The sequence below is a fragment of the Pteropus vampyrus genome, unplaced genomic scaffold (genome assembly GCF_000151845.1).
Source record: "Pteropus vampyrus isolate Shadow unplaced genomic scaffold, Pvam_2.0 Scaffold287, whole genome shotgun sequence".
Lineage (NCBI taxonomy): Eukaryota > Metazoa > Chordata > Mammalia > Chiroptera > Pteropodidae > Pteropus > Pteropus vampyrus.
The window spans coordinates 1,239,213-1,248,903 of record NW_011889068.1 but is presented as its reverse complement, the minus strand read 5'-3'; the positions used below and the strand labels follow the sequence as shown (position 1 = coordinate 1,248,903).

At 43.4% G+C, this 9,691-nt stretch overlaps 1 pseudogene; it reads right to left on the bottom strand.

Annotated features, from left to right (window-relative positions):
- Positions 1-7,376: 7,376 nt before the first annotated feature.
- LOC105302906 lies at positions 7,377-7,928 on the bottom strand (annotated as a pseudogene).
- Positions 7,929-9,691: the final 1,763 nt, after the last annotated feature.

Below are 9,691 nucleotides of genomic sequence, written 5' to 3'. Positions count from 1 at the left end.
GAACTTGCTGACAAGCACCATTCTGTGTTTGGGGATGAACCACATCTTCATAACGTTAGACCCATGGATTTCTGGCTCTGAAAACTGATGCAAAAACTCCCCCTGTCCTCTGGGTCAACCCGCCCCACACCCATCCTCTCACAGGCTGGGGAGGGGGAAGGCCGGGAAGTAGAGCCCACTGGGCACGACGTCCAAGACCTGCTTCCTATGTCAGCTGACACCAAGACCCCTCTCAGCTGAGGCAGGAATGAGCGTGCTGCACGGCCCCGTCGGCGTGCTCCCTTCGGTCTTAAAGAGCCTGTGCCTGGCCTAGTAGTCAAAACTAGACACGTGGTCAGAGTGGCAGAGGGGAGCTGCCCAGGCCGGACGTTCAGGGACGCCGGCATTGCGGAGATCGTGTTGGGGCGCCGAGGCGGCCCCGTCTGACACGAGGCCTCTTCTCAAAGCCTCCACGGAAACCTGTTTTCTCCCTCCTTGGCTTCCAGGTAGAGCCGCAATTTTCTATCGTTCTCTCCCCCTCCTTGGTCCGGTTTTTCTATCACTATCAACTTCAGGTGAAAAACAAGGCATTTGCACACATGAAGACCTACAATGGCCTCCTCGGTGTTTAAACCTGTACTATCTGGTCTTAACCGGGGCCTCTGAACCCGAATGTGGATTAAAGGGTGAGCAGGTCAGCAGGCGCTGAGGTATTCATCAGTGAAGTGCCCCCAAACGGCACTGGAGTAATTCAGAAAAACCATGCCCACTAATTAAGGTTTCCACACTTGCTCTCATTGACAACCAGAAATTAGTCATTTATTTAACTTTTAAATGGGCTCAAGTAAACTGCATGTATATGATAAATTCTAATCTCAGGTACAAACGGATACGTGAGATTTGTTAATATAAAATCAGTTTCTCTCTACCACCACTAATATTAAATATTTGTTAAAATAACTGAAGAGGGTGCTAAAATATAGCTTGCAATAGATTTCAATCTGATCCTGTGTAAACTCTATGACAATGGTGTCCACACGTACAGTTTTCTGGGTGAGTATTTACAGCTTTCACTGTATTTTCAGGAGAGACGTGAACAACCCCACCAAGCAGAAGAGGGCGGCAACCGCCAGCTGAGACCCAGCTTGCAAGTCGCTCCTGAGTGCTCCTTCCTGCTGCCACGGACTTCGGTCTTGGCTCTCCTGTGTGATCTGGTGGCTAGACGGCAACCACGTGTTTCACAGATCACCACCATCCTCTGGATTAAAATGGGCTGGAGACGTTTTATGATCCAAATAGAATAATAAAGATAAAAATACTTCACAAAATTATACGAAAGTAAGGAGTTAAAGAAAAGGTAGAGGTTTGCCAGTATGGTGAATGTTAGCGTAATGACTGCATCCTGTTCTCTTGAACGACCTATCCACAGGCTGTTTACTTAATGTCGTAAGTGCTGAAAGTTACTGCTAACAGCTAATGTGTGTTGGCAGCTTCCTGTCTCACTTATTTCCCATACCAACCCTGTGAGGTTAAGTAGTATTATCCCTACTTTGCAGATGAGGAAACTGAGGCCTAGAGCAGTTAGGTAATTTGTCCAAATTATACAGAGAATGGTTTGAACCAGAGGCATTCTCATTTTGGCCCCATAACCACTGTTGAGAAACTACTGTGTGCCAGGAGTTGAGCTAAGCGTGCAAATGAGCGTTAACTTATGGAATCTTTACAATAAATCTATGAAATGGGTACATTATTGTTCTCATTTTACAGAAGCCAAAAACTGAGCTAGAGATTGACTATGTCCTGCCACAAGGTCACAGAACTAATACATACTGGAACTGAGATATTTCCCAATCTTACTTCGGAGTTCACACACTTAACCCTTGCACTGAAATGACAGGCTTGCAGAAGCTGAATAAATCAGCCTTTACGTAACTATGAGGACCATTCATTGAAGGCGATTTGTTATTGGAGGATTTGAGGTATTTTTCTTAAGACTCAAAAATTCATCAGCAACGCATAAGTTCATCAGCCTTCTTATACCATGATCACACATTAGTTTCAACAGACACTCACTGTATACCTACTGTGTAGAAAGCACAGGATGCAGGGCTATAGGGCTTGCAAACATGAGCTAGCATGGTCTGTGCCCTCGGGGAGTCTCTGTCTAAGCTGGCAGACAGACACGGACATGGGAACACCATAGAAAACAGACAGATGACATGTCCTGATGACATGCTACACGAGTCTGGAGCATGAGAGAACTGAGAATTCTGTGGCTTTTGCTGGCTATTAATGTTCCCTGGTGGGGAGGGAAGGAGGTGTGCAGGTGTCAGGGTTTTAAGTGGTGCCTGCAGCCGCGGGAGAAAGTAGGGCTGAGATATTACTCAGCCCACTAGCTCCTCTGCTGGTTCCGAACTAAAAAAAAAAAAAAAAAAAAGATTATTTGGTCTCTGCATCCAGCCAGTCACATGCCAAGGTGGCTCTTTGTTTTCCCTGCCTATACCTTCACTGCCCAATGCATGGACAAATTTCAGAGTTGGGTTCAGCATGGTCACACAGACCCTTCTCTCAACACTTCCGGCCTTGTGTTGGGGACATCGAGCCCATGGGGGTCCCTCCTGCCCATTTCCCAACTGACAATTAACTGTAGCTGACAACCGAGTATTACATAAGAGGATTATGAAACTCTGTAGCGAGGAGGTAGGTGATCTGTGTTATAAATAGACAAAAACCTCATTACTGTGCTACTTTAAGACTCAGAGACATCTAGTGGCAGAAAATTATATCTGCAGGCCTAGCGGATTCTTTCCAATTAAATGACTAAAAAGTTCTAATTGTGAAACTTTTGTTGTACCCCAACTGGGAGGCTTTGGATTAAGTTATTTTGATAGAAAAAGAATGCACATTTTTTTTTTATTTGTAGGAGTACAGTATTATCTTCAATAAAAAGTACCATAAGCTTACGTTAAGCCTGTTTTTCCTAAAGCTTTAAATAATTGAATACAGTGTGTAAAGGAGACAATTAAGATATAACGACTCTAATAACAGCCTCTACACACTCACCTATCATGATGCTCAACTTTTTTGATGTGATTCGATTTTGCACCAATTTCATAATTATTACTATCAAATTGCCCTTACAGATGAACATGTATAGACTGAGCAACTACCAAACCAACTATTCCAAGAATATACAATGAGAAATCTTCCCCACGATACAGACTATAAAATAAATTCACCTGGATGGGGGAAATAGAGCTTCAAGGGGACTGTTTCAGGGTGGGGATTTGTGGGTCTCAGAGAGCAAAGCCCTGTAGCCTATACCATAGGCTGAGAGCTTGGAAGACTGCAAGATAAATTATGGGAACTCAGAGTGGGGGAAGCAATGGGGCTTGTGTCATGTTCCCTTGCAGAGTCCTAAGGAAGTGGTAAGACCTAGAGAAGAAGTGGCTGTATATGTGACCTGACAGATGGGGCTTAGACAGTCTCCCAGTTTTCTACACCCTAGGATAACACAGGAATGGCAGAATTATTTCTGAGTGCCCAAGGGTGGTAGAAGGAAACACAGAACCCTTTGAATTGCTGAATGAAGACAGGGTAGGGCATGGGGTGTCCCATCAGTTGCCTGCATGACCAAATGACATTCTACCCACCCAGTGCCTCGACATCAAGAAAGCTCCCCATTGCTTAGATAGGAAACAGGGGGAAAGTAGATGGGGGAGTAAGTCCCAAGCCAAGCGATCCTAAGTGTTGCCTCCCGAATGGAATGGAGATGCAAAATAGAAAATTAACCGAGCTATAGAAAATGGTAAAAGAGTGATTTCTTTAGGGCTAACTAAAGCAGGCAACTTCACTACCACTAGACCTGAAGCAGGTAGAGGAAGGGACCTAGGGGGATTGGTGCATGGACGGGGCCTCTGGACAGGAGCTGTGGACTTTGCTGGAAGGATATAGTCTGCAGCCTGCAGCACACCCTTGGCATTGACATAGGTAAGGAGCTTGATCTCATGCTCACGTTCTGATCTCTTCCAGTGCACCTCTGCTGGAAAATAGAGCTGGAAGCCAAGAGGCAAGGAAGGGATCTGAGTTAGCTGGGCACATGAAAGCTATCCAACGCTAATGGCTTTGTTCAAAATTCTTCACGTAAAATGACTTTCTATATCACTCCACTGCTTCCCTCTCATTCTCTCCCGCTCCCTCCCCCACACACATTCCAGCCCTCCATTCATTTGTTGCTTATTGTTATTCAAGATATAACCAGATATTTTTCTGATTATAAAAGCAATATGTATTCACTTTTTAAAATACATAAGGTGTAAAGAAAAAAGTAAGTCATTTTAATTCCGCCACCCAGAGGTGATCATTGTTAGTGCTTTAATCTGTATCCCTTTAAGCATCTTTTCTGTACATGTCTGTATATATGTTTAAAAAATGAATTTTACTATGCAATTTTACAGTCTGTTTTCCCACTCAGTAAATTGCATACCTCTTTCCATGTCAATATAAATCTATGTCATCATTTTTAATAGGTGATAGTATCATGAACTATTTATAAATAAACCGTAGCACATCACTTTTTTGAGGGACATGTAGGCTTCTAATTTTTTGCAAATATAAACAATGCTGATAAACATCCTCATGTGTTGAGGTCTTTGGTTTGCTTGTCCAGTTAGTCTCCCAGGAAAATAGTTCTCAAAGTGTGTTCCATGGAGCGCCTGGAAATGCCCGAGGGGTTCCTGCAGGGGCGAAGCGAAGGCCGAGTGTCAGGACTCTGAGCCCTAACCCTGCGGCTGCAATCACAGGTTCTCCCCTCCGTTCTGCCTGGTGTGAAAAGAGAGGTATTCTGTCACTAAATGCCGCTAGAAATCCAGTGCTTCAGGACACGGCCGAAGGAGAGTAAAATTGCTAGGTCAAGGAGTATTCATGTTTAAAGATCTGATACCTACTGCCAAATGACTCCTCTCCTGAAAGGCATATTCATTTACACTCCTACCAAAAGCCTATATGTGTCTATAATTCCCCACACCGACACTTTTCATTAATACTGATCCGAAGGCAAAAATGTCCTTCTTTTAATTTACATTTCTTTGATTAGTAATTGTATTAGTTTCCTGTTGCTGCTGTAATGAATTACCACAAACTCGGTAGCTGAAAACAACATAAACTTATTATCAGACGTCCAACGTGGATCTTGCAGTGCTAAAATCAATGCGCCAGCAGAGCTGCATTCTTCTCTCGAAGCTCAAGGGGAGAATCTGTTTCCCTGCCTCTTCCAGCTTCCAGAAGCCACCTGCGCTCCTCGGCTTGTGGCGCCTTCCTCCAGCTGCGCGGCTCATACTCCAGCCTCTGCTTCTACCCTCATCTCCTTTTCTGACTCTGACCCTCTTGCCTCGCTTTCACACATGAGCACCCTTGGGATTACTTTGGGCGCACCCAGGTAACCCAGGACAATATCCCCATCTCGAAATCCTTCACTGCTGCAACATCTCTTTTGCTATGTCAGGTAACACATACACAGGTTCTGGAAATCAGGACATGACATCTTCGGGGAGTCATTATTCTGCCCATCACAGTAATGATATAGGGCACATCTTCCTTTGTGTATTGGCAATTGGCCATTCTTCCATAAATTACCTCTCTGTGTCCTTTGCTCACTTTGCTGTTAGGATATTTGTATTTTTTTTAGCTGACTTGTAAAAAAAAATTATATATTTTGGAGTTATAAACATGTTGCCTATTACATATGTTGCAAATAGTTTTTTCCACATTTCTGGTTTTTAAAATTTCCTTGTATATTAGTCAGCTTAGTCTGCTATGACAAAATACCATAAACTGGGTGCCTTAAATAACAGAAATTTATTTTCTCACAGTCATGAAGTTTAGAGGTCCAAGATTGGGGTCCCAGCATGCTCAGTTTCTGGCGAGAGCTTCCTTTTGGCTTGCAGACAGCATCTTCTTTCTGTGTCCTCACATGGCAGAGTGAGAGCAAGCTCTTTGGTGTCTGTTCTTATAAGGGCACTAATCCCATGATGAGAGCCCACCCTCATGACCTCATCTAACCCTACCTACCTCCCTAAAGCCCCATCATCAAATACCATCACATTGGGGGTTAGCACTTCAAAGTATGACTTTTGTGGGGACGCAAACGTTCAGTCCATAATAGGAAGATTTTGGGTTTTCATGTGGTCAAATCTGTCAATCATATTCATTTTGCTTTTTGCCTTCGATGATATATTTAGCTTAGAAAGGCCTCTCTCACCAGAGATTCATAAACAAGTATGTACACTTTCTTCTTAAACTTTTGTGTATTTGCCTTATTTTACATTCATATTTTAATCAATCTGGAATCTAATTTGAGGTAAAGTCTGACTTTGTTTTTTGCCCACTTGAATTACTCTGGTTACCATTTTATTCTTCAAATACAGCTTCAAAATAATCTCTAAACTCATAAACCTTTAACCAGAGACAGGAGTCCTGGGTTTGCCATCATCGAATATCAGCCTGTTGGAACTTGTCTTCTGCTTTCCCTTTCTGTGCTAGTTGCAGAAAATTATTTTTTGTTTCTCTGGTAAATCCATTTGTTCAGTAAAAGAGCAACAAGGAAAGCTGATTTTTTAAGAAAATAATGAGTTTCTTTAATATTTTAGGTTTGAACAACGTTCCATGTATGGCAATTTACGATCAATTCATTTTTCACATTCCTTTGGATCCTAAAGTTATTTGACCTTCAGAACCAGTGAGAATAAAACCTATCTGTGGAAGTAACCTATTTAAATATTTGAACTTTAAAATCCTTAGGCTTTATCTGTGGAGGCCACTCAGTGTCCTGCACATGGCCAGCATGAAATGGTTGAGTCTGGGACTGAAAGGTTGAGGCGAAGTTTCAGACTCCAGGGATGAGTTCTAAATGTTGTGAAACAGACTTGCTAATTAATAGCTACACACAATACCGGTATATTATACATTAATAGTTATAACAGCGTATAAAAGTACAAGCATAAAATATTAATGATTAACTATTCAATTGTATTAAAATTTCCATTTAATACAATAAATGTTTCATAAGCCCCTACTATGTGCCTCGGCCCTATGTTTCCAGGGACTGATAAGTATGCATGGCAACAAAACAAATACTTGTGATATAAGTAATTTTAGATGTAATATAGATTCGTTAAGTTAATACATAAATTTATGTGTTATAGATATGGTATAATAGCACACGATACTTTTTTTTTTTCTGCAAAAAGCTTTATTGTCTCAATTTGGTCCAAGGCATAGGAGAGGGCTCCAGGATGGTTAGAAGACTGTCTGTTGGTTGCAAGGAGAGGCTCAGGCACAAGGCCAACACCAGGGGCATGCGGACAGACACCTCAAAAGCCTCTGGGCTCCAAAGGCTCCTAGTTATGCTCGAGGGTGAGCCTTTTGAAGAGATACTCACCCAGCACAGCCTGGGGGCTGGCCAGCCTGCAGAGGTCAGTCAGGTAGGTGGTCGCCCATCTACTTGATGAATTTTGCCTCCTCATGTAGGAAGTGGCTCTCCAGGAAGTCACAGGGATGGGGGTCTGCGCGAGCAGAACCCAGGGCATGAAAATCCAAAAGGGCTTGGTTCAGGTTCTTCTCCATGACCATGGCGGCTTCCATGGCATCCTGAGTTTTACCCACTCCTCTTGGGAAGACTTCCGCAGGTCCTGGAAGAGGGCGCGGCCACCACGCTGGCTTTGCATCTTCAAGAGACGCTCTCGGCGCCCTCACGTTTCTCCTCGACCAACCCGCGGAAGAAATGACCCACGTCTTCCAGAGCCACATCGTGGCGGTCGAAATAGAAGCCCAGAGAGAGGTAGGTGTAGAAGGCCCGCAGATGCAGGTTGGCCAGGCGGTTGACGGCGGCTTCCACCTCGGTGGAATAATTGTGACGGATCTGAGAGCTCATGCTTGTTAGGCAATAAGGAATTAAGCTTGAAACATGGCGTTGGCTGGTCTCAGAGGCAAGGATGGCTGAGAAGGTTTTGAAGGTTGCTACTGGAAAAGAGGTTGGAGGGTGATTGAAGGCTGGAAGAAGGGGTGTCCCTGGGTCTGTTCCATCCATGGGTCTGTTCTGTCCATACACTGTTGAAGCAAGAGACAGATCCAGGGCACTACTGGGGACCACCGAGTGCACTGCCTACACGGTACATTTTAATTAATATTGTGAAAGCAAATTTTACTATTTCGTGGTCAGACCTTGCGAATGAGCAGTTTTCAATCCACAAGTGAGTTGAATTTCAAAGATTTGTTTCTAAATCAGTTGTTCAAAACTCAGTAGTGATGAGAGCCAGCCTAGTTATAGGTTTTTTGGTTGGTTGAAATTATATGCATTTTCTATGAGAAATAGTTGAAATTATATCCATTTGTTATGAGTACTACTTTTCAGATATGTACTAGTACTAGTGATTAAAAGAAAAAAGCAGTACAACTTGATAAGACATGGTTTATTTATCGAGAATGATAGTCTTGAAGGAAGTGGAAAGTTTGGTACAAAGAGAATGACTTCTTTGGAAATTTCAGAAAGGTTTGGAGATCTTTTCAAGGAGTTGGAGGTTGATGGCCTGAGTCTGAACAATTACATCACGATCGTTCTTCTCCTTGTCCTTAATACAATGTTTTGCCTCCCTGTTCATGCTTATAACCCATATTTACGGCTGTGTATTAGTAAGCGGGATGCTGAGAAGCTGCGAGAGCAGTGGATTAATGTAGGAGAGGACACAGCATATATAAGATCACCCTTGGGAAAGGAGATGATAGAGAAATCAGTAGCCTCTGTGAATTGGCCACAAGGCCATTGTGGGAAATCCTGCTGAAGATGCATAAACTTCTCAAATAATAACGATGGTCTCTGCTGCCATGTCTGCCTCATCTGAATGGTGGTCATAGCTCCAAATGTTGCCAGAATTAGGACTGAGACTATTGCTCCCCCATGGGAGAGGAGATTTATATAACTAGGGGAGAGTTTGAGGATTGATGACAATTATAGAAGCAAAAACAACAAAGTCAGTTATTAATTCAAGAGAAAACAAAAAGTCAAATAGGGAGGGCAAAGTGATTCTAGTATATGACATGGCTCAGCTGTCAATAAGATTTTATAACCATAAAAGATAAACATTTGTGCCCGTCAGCAATTTATTGTCTTTTGGCTCCAAGTTCTGACATCATTACCTAACTTGTGAAAATGGGTCAGAGCCCTTAACTATTTCTCCTTTGCGGCCAGCATGATGTTAAAAGCTTTGCCAGTAGAGGGCACTGGAGGGACACTGCAGGAGGAAGGGGCTTTTCTTCTTCCATTGTTTTCTGTTTTGCTTCTTGCTCCTCCTGTTTGGTCTCCATCAGTGGGTGGGGTTGGGAGACTTCCGATGGCATCTACTCCCATTAAGTTACACAGCCCCTTAAAGATAGCTTCCCATTGAGTTTCCCTAGCACTTCTAAGACTAGATTCCCAGTGAATCATGCCAGGACCCCAGTGGTTGGCTTCTTAGCTCTCAAGAGAGGAGTTTTCTGCTTGCGGGTGTGGCCATGGTTTTTCTACCCACCTGCACCCTGGAGCAGCATCTCCTGCTTTTCCAATGACTGTGGCCCAGCTCTGGCCTGGAGCGACTCAGCGCACTTCTCTGCCGCCCCAGTCTCAGGGAGACACGTTACTTCCTTGAGTAGCCTTGCTAATCTTTTGGAGTTCTCTTTC